Source organism: Myxocyprinus asiaticus, chromosome 29 (genome assembly GCF_019703515.2).
Source record: "Myxocyprinus asiaticus isolate MX2 ecotype Aquarium Trade chromosome 29, UBuf_Myxa_2, whole genome shotgun sequence".
Lineage (NCBI taxonomy): Eukaryota > Metazoa > Chordata > Actinopteri > Cypriniformes > Catostomidae > Myxocyprinus > Myxocyprinus asiaticus.
The window spans coordinates 2,566,912-2,579,755 of NC_059372.1; the positions used below are offsets into that span (position 1 = coordinate 2,566,912).

The 12,844-nt window shown below is 41.7% G+C and overlaps 2 pseudogenes; both read left to right on the forward strand.

The window, feature by feature from the left end:
- The window catches only part of LOC127419870 (zinc finger protein ZFP2-like), an 80,861-nt pseudogene extending 71,337 nt beyond the window's left edge, over positions 1 to 9,524 (forward strand).
- LOC127419885 (zinc finger protein 721-like) overlaps positions 1 to 12,844 on the forward strand; it is a 169,500-nt pseudogene that overhangs the window by 63,431 nt on the left and 93,225 nt on the right.

Genomic DNA, 12,844 nt, shown 5'->3' on the forward strand with positions numbered 1-12,844 from the left:
TATACAGTTGTGCTCAAAAGTTTGCGTAAAAAGTTTCTTTTTTAAAGAAAACATGAGTGAGCATGCAAAACACATTTATTTTATTTCTTATGGGATTCATTTTCAACTGTAGGTTATAACAGAATGGCACAATCATAAAACAATACATGGCAACCAAGAAAAAAATGAAATGACCCCTGTTCAAAAGTCTGCATACCCTTAGTTCTTAATACTGTGTATTGCCCCCTTTAGCATCAATGACAGCGTGCAGTCTTTTGTAATAGTTGTCTATGAGGCCCCAAATTCTTGCAGGTGGTATAGCTGCCCATTCATCTTGGCAAAATGCCTCCAGGTCATGCAAAGCCTTTGGTCGTCTTGCATGAACCGCACATTTGAGATCTCCCCAGAGTGGCTCGATGATATTAAGGTCAGGAGACTGTGATGACCACTCCAGAACCTTCACCTTTTTCTGCTGTAACTACTGGAGGGTCAACTTGGCCTTGTGCTTAGGGTCATTGTCATGCTGGAAAGTCCAAGAGCGTCCCATGCGCAGCTTTCGAGCAGAAGAATGCAAATTGTCTGCCAGTATTTTCTGATAACATGCTGCATTCATCTTGCCATCAACTTTCACAAGATTCCCCGTGCCTTTAGAGCTCACACACCCCCAAAACATCAGTGAGCCACCACCATGCATTACAGTGGGGATGGTGTTCTTTTCACTATAGGCCTTGTTGACCCCTCTCCAAACATAGCGCTTATGGTTGTGACTATAAAGCTCTATTTTGGTCTCATCACTCCAAATTACAGTGTGCCAGAAGCTGTGAGGCATGTCAAGGTGTTGTCAAGCATATTGTAACCAGGCTTTTTTGTGGCATTGGCGGAGTAAAGGCTAATTTTTGGCAACTCAACCATGCAGCTCATTTTTGTTCAAGTATCGTCGTATTGTGCTCCTTGAAACAACCACACCGTCTTTTTCCAGAGCAGCCTGTATTTCTCCTAAGGTTACCAGTGGGTTTTTCTTTGTATCCTGAGCAATTCTTCTGGCAGTTGTGGCTGAAATCTTTCTTGGTCTACCTGACCCTGGCTTCAAGAGAGCTCCGAATTTTCCACTTCTTAGTAAGTGATTGAACAGTACTGACTGGCATTTTCAAGGCTTTGGATATCTTTCTATATCCTTTTCCATCTTTATAAAGTTCCATTACCTTGTTACGCAGGTCTTTTGACAGTTCTTTTCTGCTCCCCATGGCTCAGTATCTAGTCTGCTCAGTGCATCCATGTGAGAGCTAACAAACTCTTTGACTATTTATACACAGACACTAATTGCAAATTAAAAAGCCACAGGTGTGGGAAATTAACCTTTAATTGCCATTTAAACCTGTGTGTGTCACCTTGTGTGTCTGTAACAAGGCCAAACATTCAAGGGTATGTAAACTTTTGATCTGGGCCATTTGTGTGATTTCTGTTATCATTATGATTTAAAAAGGAGCCAAACAACTATGTGATAATAAATGGCTTCATATGATCACTATCCTTAAATAAAAGACAGTTTTTTTTGCATGATCAGTCATATTTTCAAAATCAATGCCAAAATTTCACAATTTCTGCCAGGGTATGCAAACTTTTGAGCGCAACTGTAGATACTTGTCTACCTGTTTCCTCCAGCATCTTCACAAGGCCCTTTGCTGTTTGTGGCAGCGGGGGCGTGGTCAGGCGTCCGTCCACAGAGAGAGAAAGCGGTAAGGGCACTTGCACCTGAGCTAGAGTATGTGTAACACTTGTCTCTAATTCCAGTGAGCATGGGGAAAGCGGCATATAAGCAGCCACGCCACCAGCAGAGGGAGAGAGAGAGTCTGGCACAAGGAAAGCCATGGTGCAAACCGTAAGAATGAAATTCAATACGTTCTTGATCTTAGAGCAAAACTCCACACTTTGGGCAACTAACACAGGAGAATTTGCTCCAAGCGCAAGAACGACAGAGCCGACTGTATGACAGGAGAACTCGGTTGTGGGAATTTGCACCGGAAGATAAGGTACTCGTATTACTTCCCACATCGAGCTCCAAATTACTCGCCAAGTGGCAAAACCCTTTGAGGTCACACGACGAGGAGGATCTCGATTGAGGTAAAGCGAACCGATAGAGGGGGTGCACATCAAATATATCACCTCAACCTCCTGAAATTGTGGAGGGAGGTGGTCCCTGTGACGTTGGCTACGGTAGTCCCGGAGAGGGCGGAGCTCAGGCCGGAGGTGAATACAAAACTCAATCATTTCACCCTGGTCACTTGCGGAGACCACCTCTCACCGTATCAACTTGCAAAGGTTGCCAAGTTGCAAAAGGAGTTTGCAGATGTGTTTTCCCCTCTACCGGGTCGTACGAACCTCATACAGCACCACATCGAGACCGAGTCGGAGGTGGTGGTACGTAGCCATCCCTACCGAATGCCCCAGCACAAAAATACAATTGTCCGGGAAGAATTGGATGCAATGCTCGATATTGGGGTAATAGAGGAATCCTATAGCGACTGGTCCAGCCCGGTTGTTCTAGTTCCTAAGAGCGACGGGTCTGTACAGTTCTGTGTGGATTATAGAAAAGTCAACGCTGTGTCTAAATTTGACGCATACCCAATGCCTCGTGTCGATGAGTTGCTCGATTGGTTGGGCATTGCTCGATTTTATTCAACACTGGATTTGACAAAGGGTTATTGGCAGATCCCCTTGATACCAATTTCCCGTGAAAAAGCAGCCTTCTCCACGCCGTTTGGATTACACCAATTTGTGATGCTTCCGTTCGGTTTGTTTGGAGCCCCGGCTACGTTTCAGCGTCTCATGGACCGAATCCTCAGACCGCATTCGGCTTATGATAGATGACATCATCATTTACAGCAATGATTGGCAGCAGCACATGCAGCATCTGAGGGCAGTTCTGAGATCGCTGAGACGAGCAGGACTCACAGCAAACCCCAAGAAGTGCGCGATTGGGCGGGTGGAGGTACGGTATCTGGGGTTCCACTTGGGCCACGGGCAGGTGCGTCCCCAAATTGACAAGACTTGGGCTTGGGCCTCGGGCGGCGATTGCGACCTGCCCGAGGCCCAAGACCAAAAAGGGGGTGAGACAGTTCCTGGGGCTGGCTGGCTATTATAGGAGATTCGTGCCTAATTTTTCGGATGTCACCAACCCGATGACTGATCTCACTCTGAGCAGTGTCAACAGGCGTTCATGCAGGTTAAAGCCGCACTTTGCGGGGGGCCGCTTTTACATTCACCCGATTTCTCTCTCCCTTTTGTCTTGCAGACGGACGCTACAGACAGAGGGCTGGGGGCCGTACTCTCGCAGGTGGTGGAGGGGGAGGAGCGCCTGCTGCTGTACATTAGCCACAAGCTCTCGCTGAGGGAGACGAAGTACAGCACCATAGAGAAGGAGTGTCTCGCCATCAAGTGGGCGGTCCTCACTCTCTGGTACTACCTGTTGGGGTGGGCCTTCACCCTCTGCTCAGATCACGCCCCACTCCAATGGCTCCACCGCATGAAGCACAGATGGCTGTCGCCGACTTCCTTTCCAGAAATGGGGGGGGGGGGGTGGTAGACAGGCCGGATGTCTCCCCGGCATGAGTCGGGCGGTGGGGATATGTGGCAGTGGGGGCGTGGTCGAGCATCCGTCCGGAGAGAGAGAAAGTGGTATGGGCGCTTGCACCTGAGCTAGATTATGTGAAATACCTGTATCTAATTCCAGTGAGCATGGGGAAAGTGGCATATAAGCAGCCATGCCACCAGCAGAGGGAGAGAGAGAGTCTGGCACAAGGAAGGCCACGGTGCTCCTGAAGCTGCTACGTTTAATCTGTTATATTTGTGAAGCTGATGTGTTTAAGTTACTAGTGCCTGTGAAGCTAATGAGTTTATGTCTACGTGCCTGTGAAGCTGACGAATTTGTGAAGTTGTAAAGCATTGAAGAGGCCGATTAAAATTCCTACCTGAGCCTGGAAAAACATGCTTCCCTGTGTTCTCCTTCCCTTCTGTTTGTGAGCTGTTACACTGTTGTTCTGGGATTGATTTGCACTTTTCGCACCAAACTACCTTCATCTCTAGGTGACAGAATACATCTCCTTCCTTAGCGGTATGATGGCTGCGTGGTCCCATGGTATTTATACTTGTGTACTATTGTTTGTACAGATGAACATGGTACCTTCAAATCAATCAAATCAAATCACTTAATTGTCACTCAACCATATACATAAGTGCAACAATGGGTGAAAGTCTAGGGTGCAGTTCCGAGCAACATAGCAGTCATGACAGTGCTGAGACATAAATTTACACAACACAATTTACAAAACTGATATACACAATTATTCAACACAATATACAAATAATAATATACAATGTACAGTATATGCTACACACAATATGGAATACACAGTATACAATAAAAATTGTATATTTAAAATATACAGTAGGTTGTATTGTGCTGTATTGACATTCAGGCTGTCGGTTGATAGTCAGTTACCAGTGTGTTGTTAAGAGAGAATATATACAGGTGCATCTCAATAAATTAGAATGTCGTGGAAAAGTTCATTTATTTCAGTAATTCAACTCAAATTGTGAAACTCGTGTATTAAATAAATTCAATGCACACAGACTGAAGTAGTTTAAGTCTTTGGTTCTTTTAATTGTAATGATTTTGGCTCACATTTAACAAAAACCCACCAATTCACTATCTCAAAAAATTAGAATATGGTGACATGCCAATCAGCTAATCAACTCAAAACACCTGCAAAGGTTTCCTGAACCTTCAAAATGGTCTCTCAGTTTGGTTCACTAGGCTACACAATCATGGGGAAGACTGCTGATCTGACAGTTGTCCAGAAGACAATAATTGACACCCTTCACAAAGAGGGTAAGCCACAAACATTCATTGCCAAAGAAGCTGGCTGTTCACAGAGTGCTGTATCCAAGCATGTTAACAGAAAGTTGAGTGGAAGGAAAAAGTGTGGAAGAAAAAGATGCACAACCAACCAAGAGAACCGCAGCCTTATGATTGTCAAGCAAAATCGATTCAAGAATTTGGGTGAACTTCACAAGGAATGGACTGAGGCTGGGGTCAAGGCATCAAGAGCCACCACACACAGACATGTCAAGGAATTTGGCTACAGTTGTCATATTCCTCTTGTTAAGCCACTCCTGAACCACAGACAACGTCAGAGGCGTCTTACCTGGGCTAAGGAGAAGAAGAACTGGACTGTTGCCCAGTGGTCCAAAGTCCTCTTTTCAGATGAGAGCAAGTTTTGTATTTCATTTGGAAACCAAGGTCCTAGAGTCTGGAGGAAGGGTGGAGAAGCTCATTGCCCAAGTTGCTTGAAGTCCAGTGTTAAGTTTCCACAGTCTGTGATGATTTGGGGTGCAATGTCATCTGCTGGTGTTGGTCCATTGTGTTTTTTGAAAACCAAAGTCACTGCACCTGTTTACCAAGAAATTTTGGAGTGCTTCATGCTTCCTTCTGCTGACCAGCTTTTTAAAGATGCTGATTTCATTTTCCAGCAGGATTTGGCACCTGCCCACACTGCCAAAAGCACCAAAAGTTGGTTAAATGACCATGGTGTTGGTGTGCTTGACTGGCCAGCAAACTCTGGGGTATTGTCAAGACTCTGGGGTATTGACTCTGGGGTATTGTCAAGAAACCTGGGCTTCCATACCACCTCAGCAGTGCCACAAACTGATCACCTCCATGCCACGCCGAAATGAGGCAGTAATTAAAGCAAAAGGAGCCCCTACCAAGTATTGAGTACATATACAGTAAATGAACATACTTTCCAGAAGGCCAACAATTCACAAAAAATGTTTTTTTTATTGGTCTTATGATGTATTCTAATGTTTTGAGATAGTGAATTGGTGGGTTTTTGTTAAATGTGAGCCAAAATCATCACAATTAAAAGAACCAAAGACTTAAACTACTTCAGTCTGTGTGCATTGAATTTATTTAATACACGAGTTTCACAATTTGAGTTGAATTACTGAAATAAATGAACTTTTCCACGACATTCTAATTTATTGAGATGCACCTGTATATGACAGTCCAGTAGTTCAGGTATTTGGAAATTGCTCCCAAGGATGAAACAGACTTGTGGAGGTCCACAAATTTTTTTGGCTGATTTCTTTAGATTTTTCCCATGATGTCAAACAAAGAGGCACTGAGTTTGAAGGCAGACCTTAAAATACATCCATAGATATACCTCCTGTCAGAAGCTAATTGGCAAATTGTCTAAAGGCTTGACATAATTTTATGGAATTTTCCTAGGTGCTTAAAGACACAGTTAACTTTAGTGTATGTAAACATCTGACCTACTGGAATTGTGATATAGTCAATTAGAAGTGAAACAATCTGTCTGTAAACAATTGTTGGAAAACAAATACTTGTGTATGCACAAAGTAGATGTCCTAAATGACTTGACAAAACTATAGTTTGCTAATATTAAATCTGTGGAGTGGTTAAAAAATGAGTTTTAATGGCTTTAACCTAAGTGTATGTAAACTTCTGACTTCAACTGTAGTCTTTTAAAAAAAGTAAAATAAACAAGTATTTCTTATAAAAAAAATACAAAAAGCATATGCACATTTAAAAACATTTAACTACAACTTTTACAGTTGTTATAAAAATGATGTATTGTAATGGATGTTTGTCTCTTTACCTCATCAGTGCTGTTTAAAGTGTCAAGGCTATCTAGCCCCACGGGTGTATTTTAAGTTGATTTGTTTGTTGTATTTAAAGCTTTTTTAAAGTGTTTAAAAGTACCCATTTTAGATTTAGCTTTAAAAAAGGAAACTTTAGCTAAAAGTTGAGTAGTTTGCATTCCTGACGCAAAACCACGCTTCATTCAGCCCTCGCAGATGCACATATCTGATATGAGCAACATATTTAGTGCTTATAAAGTGCTGAACGTGAGATGAATAAGTAAAATTTGCTTCGGCCGTGGCCCAACTTTCACAGAATTTTCAATGCAGGAAAAACCCTGAAAACATCACCAGCCAAAGTCGTAGTAAATGTGAAAGAAATACCCGCTACTGCAGATTTCTAGGGTGGGCGGGTATAAATTTCAAACCCTGATGACTATAATCATTAAATGCAGTTATTAGGCTGAATAAAGAGTATAAATAAAAACACTTGCTCAGCAAACATCACAAATTAATACTGGATGTTTGTTGTGTTCTGACATTGAATTAAGGTTCAAGTTGATTTCTTTTGATGTTTTTCCCTCTTTAATTGATTTTTGTCCGTTTATTGTAGAGCTGATGGTAGTGAAAGAGAAATGTCAAGAACTGAATAAAGTGGAGGACAAACTTCAGTGTGAGAAGCATCATGATTTCCCAACTGGAGAAAAATCTTTGAGTTGCTCAAAGACTAAGAAGAATTTATCACCAGAAGAGCATAAAAGAAGAGCAGCCAAAAATAATTTCACCTGCTCACAGTGTGGAAAGAATTTCACTCTGTCACAAAGCTTGAAAACACATGAGAGAATTCATACTGGAGAAAAACCTTACAAGTGCTCACACTGTGAAAAGAGTTTCAATCTGTCACATAACCTGAAAACGCACGAGAGAATCCATACTGGAGAAAAACCTTACAAGTGCTCACACTGTGAAAAGAGTTTCACTCAGTCACAAGACCTGAAAAAACATGAGAGAATTCATACTGGAGAAAAACCTTACAAGTGCTCACACTGTGGAAAGAGTTTCAATCTGTCAGAAAACCTGAAAAAACACGAAAGAATCCATACTGGAGAAAAACCTTACAAGTGCTCACACTGTGAAAAGAGTTTCACACAGTCACAAAACCTGAAAACACACGAGAGAATTCATACTGGAGAAAAACCTTACAAGTGCTCACACTGTGAAATGAGTTTTACTCATTCACAAGACCTGAAAACACACAAGAGGATTCATACTAGAGAAAAACCGAACAAGTGCTCACACTGCGGAAAGTGTTTCACTCTGTCACATAACCTGAAAACACACGAGAGAATCCATACTGGAGAAAAACCTTACAAGTGCTCACACTGTGGAAAGAGTTTCACTCTGTTACAAAACCTGAAAACACATGAGAGAATCCATACTGGAGAAAAACCTTACAAGTGCTCACACTGTGAAAGGAGTTTCACTCAGTCACAAAACCTGAAAACACACGAGAGAACTCATACTGGAGAAAAACCTTACAATTGCTCACACTGTGAAAAGAGTTTCAATCTGTCACATAACCTGAAAACACACATGAGAATTCATTCTGGAGAAAAACCTTACAAGTGTTGACACTGTGGAAAAAGTTTCACTCTGTCACAAAGCTTGAAAACACACGAGAGAATTCATACTGGAGAAAAACCTTACAAGTGCTCACACTGTGGAAGGAGTTTCAATCTGTCAGAACACCTGAAAAAACACAAGAGAATCCAAACTGGAGAGAAATCATACAACTGCTCTTCATGTGGGAAAAGTTTCAGGGCAGCAAGTAATCTATATAGACATGTACAAAAATCATCTTCATGTCCAACAAGATTAAGTAAATAGTTGGAAAGATGAACCCAAAGATGGAATTTTTCCTAACTGAGTAGCATCCTCTAAGAAAATTAGTGTTCAAAACCATATCTTTGCTTTACCCAGATTCACTACGGTAAGCCTACATAAAGAATAAGTATTTTTAGCTGTCGGGTCAGAGTTGGTGAGAAATCGCAGGCTTATGTCTGTCATCCTTGCGTCTTTACATCATGTCCATAAACCCAGAAAAGAAGTACAGGTTGTCGAGTGTTCTGCTGGGGGAAGTGATGCTGTTCTATCACAGTTCAGGACAGCATCGCAGTAGTCCGGATGGACATTTATTATTTGTTAACTGTTTGGCAAAGTTTTTTACTTGCTAAAATACTTGGATATAATTTCTGGTAGGGTTTTTGAAGTTTATATTGCTTTTCTTGCTTTTATGAATTGAACATTACTCATGTCTTTACTGCTTCCGATGTATTTACGTTTTCCAGGGAAAATTCCTGTAACATGTTTACTGACATTCATGACTTCTGATAATTTGATAACAATGCTGTTGTTTTGAGGTTCCCTAAGTGTGTGTCTGTGTGTGTGTGTGCACCACCGTTTTCTCATTTCTTTTACCCCAGTCACATAAATGCTCAAGTTATCACTTTCCTTTGTCCTTTTAGCAGATAGTCTGTTAAAAAGTCACTAAATGTGAAGTTTCTACATGGTAGTTCCCCATGAAATGTATAAACATCTCAAGTTGTTTATAATGTACCAATTTTATAGCACAGCAATGTACGTATTAATTTGTTTAGTGTGTTACCATGAAACTATTATTTTGCACATTTCTGCATATTATTTTATGTTATGTTTTAAAGTATATTTCATCCTCATCATTATTGAATCCTCATTTTTGGTTAGTTTTCTGTTTTATTGTGTGCAATGCATAGATGTACTATTGTAGTATTACAGTTTACATGCATTATCATCTGAGGCTGTACAATAATATAAAAAAAAATAATAAACTTTTCAACTAGAGTTGATGTCCAGGTAACCTCAAATCAGGAAATTCATCTGTGCAGGAAAACACGTAACGCATAACACAGCCTGAAACAGAGCACACTAAAGTGTTCATCCGCAAGTTGCTTGCAATTTTATTTTTCAAGCACAGATGTCACTAGAGAGCACAAAGTTATGTAGTGCAGCTTTAAAATAGGCTAATATATTTATGTAATGTATATACACTCACCGAGCACTGTACACCTACTTATTCATGCGATTATCTAATCAGCCTATCATGTGGAAGCAGTGCAATGCAGATAATTATGAAAATAATGGTCAGAAGCTTCAGTTAATGTTCAATTCAACCATCAGAATGTGGAAAATATTTAATCTTAGTGACCGTGGCATGATTGTTGGTGCCAGACAGGCTGGTTTGAATGTTTCAGTAACTGCTGATCTCTTGGGATTTTCATGCACCACAGTCTCGAGTTTACTCGGAATGGTGCCAAAAACAAAAGATATCCAGTAAGTGGCAGTTCTGCAGACTTGTTGATGAGAGAGGTCAACGGAGAATGGCTAGACTGGTTTGAGCTGACAGAAAGGCTACGGTAATTCAGGTAATGACTCTGTACAATTTTAGTGAGCAGAACAGCATCTCAGAATGCAAAACATGTTGAACGTTGAGGCAGATGAGCTTCAAAAACAGAAGACCACGTCGGCACTTTATTAGAACCATAGTGCTCCTAATAAAGTGCTCAGTGAGTGTATATAAACTCAGCAAAAAAAGAAACGTCCTCTCAATTTCAACTGCTTTTATTTTCAGCAAACTTAATATGTGTAAATATTTGTATGCACATAAAAAGATTCAACAACTAAGACATAAACTGAACAAGTTTCACAGACATGTGACAAACAGAAATGGGGGGGGTCAGTATCTGGTGTGGCCACCTGCTGCATTAAGTACTGCAGTGCATCTCCTCCTCATGGACTGCACCAGATTTGCCAGTTCTTGCTGTGAGATATTACCCCACTCTTCCACCAAGGCACTTGCAAGTTCCCAGACATCCTCTTCGATCCAACTAGCCCTCACCCTCCGATCCAACAGGTCCCAGACGTGCTCACTGAGATTAAGATCCGGGCTCTTCGCTGGCCATGGCAGAACACTGACATACCTGTCTTGCAGGAAATCATGCACAGAACGAGCAGTATGGCTGGTGGCTTTGTCATGCTGGAGGGTCATGTCATGTCAGGATGAGCCTGCAGGAAGGGTACCACATGAGGGAGGAGGATATCTTCCCTGTAATGCACAGCATTGAGACTGCCTGCAGTGACAACAAGCTCAGTCTGATGATGCTGTGACACACCGCCCCAGACCATGACGGACCCTCCACCTCCAAATCGATCCTGCTCCAGAGTACAGGCCTCGGTGTAACATTCATTCCTTCGATGATAAACGTGAGTCCGACCATCACCCCCGGTGAGACAAACACGACTTGTCAGTGAAGGCCACTTTTTGCCAGTCCTGTCTGGTCCAGCGAAGGTGGGTTTGTGCCCATAGGTGACATTGTTGCCAGTGATGTCTGGTAAGGACCTGTCTTACCTGTTGTTGTTGCCATCCTGTACCTGTCCTGCAGGTGTGATATTCGGATGTACCAATCCTGTGCAGGTGTTTTTACACATGGTCTGCCACTGCAAGGACGATCAGCTTTCCTTCTTGTCTGCCTGTAGCGCTGTCTTAGGCATCTCACAGTACAGACATTGCAATTTATTGCCCTGGCAATACTTACCATCTGTAAGCTGTTAGTGTCTTAATGACCGTTCCACAGGTGCATGTTCATTAATTATTATGGTTCATTGAACAAGCATAGAAAACATTGTTTAAACCCTTTACAATAAAGATCTGTAAAGTTATTTGGATTTTTACAAAATTATCTTTAAATACATTGTCCTGAAAAAGGGATGTTAATGTTTTTGCTGAGTTTATATATATATATATATATATATATATATATATATATATATATATATATATATATATATACAGGTGCTGGTCATATAATTAGAATATCATCAAAAAGTTGATTTATTTCACTAATTCCATTCAAAAAGTGAAACTTGTATATTATATTCATTCATTACACACAGACTGATATATTTCAAATGTTTATTTCTTTTAATTTTGATGATTATAACTGACAACTAAGGAAAATCCCAAATTCAGTATCTCAGAAAATTAGAATATTGTGAAAAGGTTCAATATTGAAGACACCTGGTGCCACACTCTAATCAGCTAATTAACTCAAAACACCTGCAAAGGCCTTTAAATGGTCTCTCAGTCTAGTTCTGTACGCTACACAATCATGGGGAAGACTGCTGACTTGACAGTTGTCCAAAAGACGACCATTGACATGTTGCACAAGGAGGGCAAGACACAAAAGGTCATTGCAAAAGAGGCTGGCTGTTCACAGTGCTCTGTGTCCAAGCACATTAATAGAGAGGCGAAGGGAAGGAAAAGATGTGGTAGAAAAAAGTGTACAAGCAATAGGGATAACCGCACCCTGGAGAGGATTGTGAAACAAAACCCATTCAAAAATGTGGGGAGAATCACTACGCACAGACGTATGCAAGACATGGGTTTCAGCTGTCGCATTCCTTGTGTCAAGCCACTCTTGAACAACAGACAGCGTCTGAAGCGTCTCGCCTGGGCTAAAGACAAAAAGGACTGGACTGCTGCTGAGTGGTCCAAAGTTATGTTCTCTGATGAAAGTAAATTTTGCATTTCCTTTGGAAATCAGGGTCCCAGAGTCTGGAGGAAGAGAGGAGAGGCACACAATCCACTTTGCTTGAGGTCCAGTGTAAAGTTTCCACAGTCAGTGATGGTTTGGGGTGCCATGTCATCTGCTGGTGTTGGTTCACTGTGTTTTCTGAGGTCCAAGGTCAACGCAGCCGTATACCAGGAAGTTTTAGAGCACTTCATGCTTCCTGCTGCTGACCAACTTTATGGAGATGCAGATTCCATTTTCCAACAGGACTTGGCACCTGCACACAGTGCCAAAGCAACCAGTATCTGGTTTAAGGACCATGGTATCCCTGTTCTTAATTGGCCAGCAAACTCGCCTGACCTTAACCCCATAGAAAATCTATGGGGTATTGTGAAGAGGAAGATGCGATATGCCAGACCCAACAACGCAGAAGAGCTGAAGGCCACTATCAGAGCAACCTGGGCTCTCATAACACCTAAGCAGTGCCACAGACTGATCGACTCCATGCCACGCCGCATTGCTGCAGTAATTCAGGCAAAAGGAGCCCCAACTAAGTATTGAGTGCTGTACATGCGCATACTTTTCATGTTCATACTTTT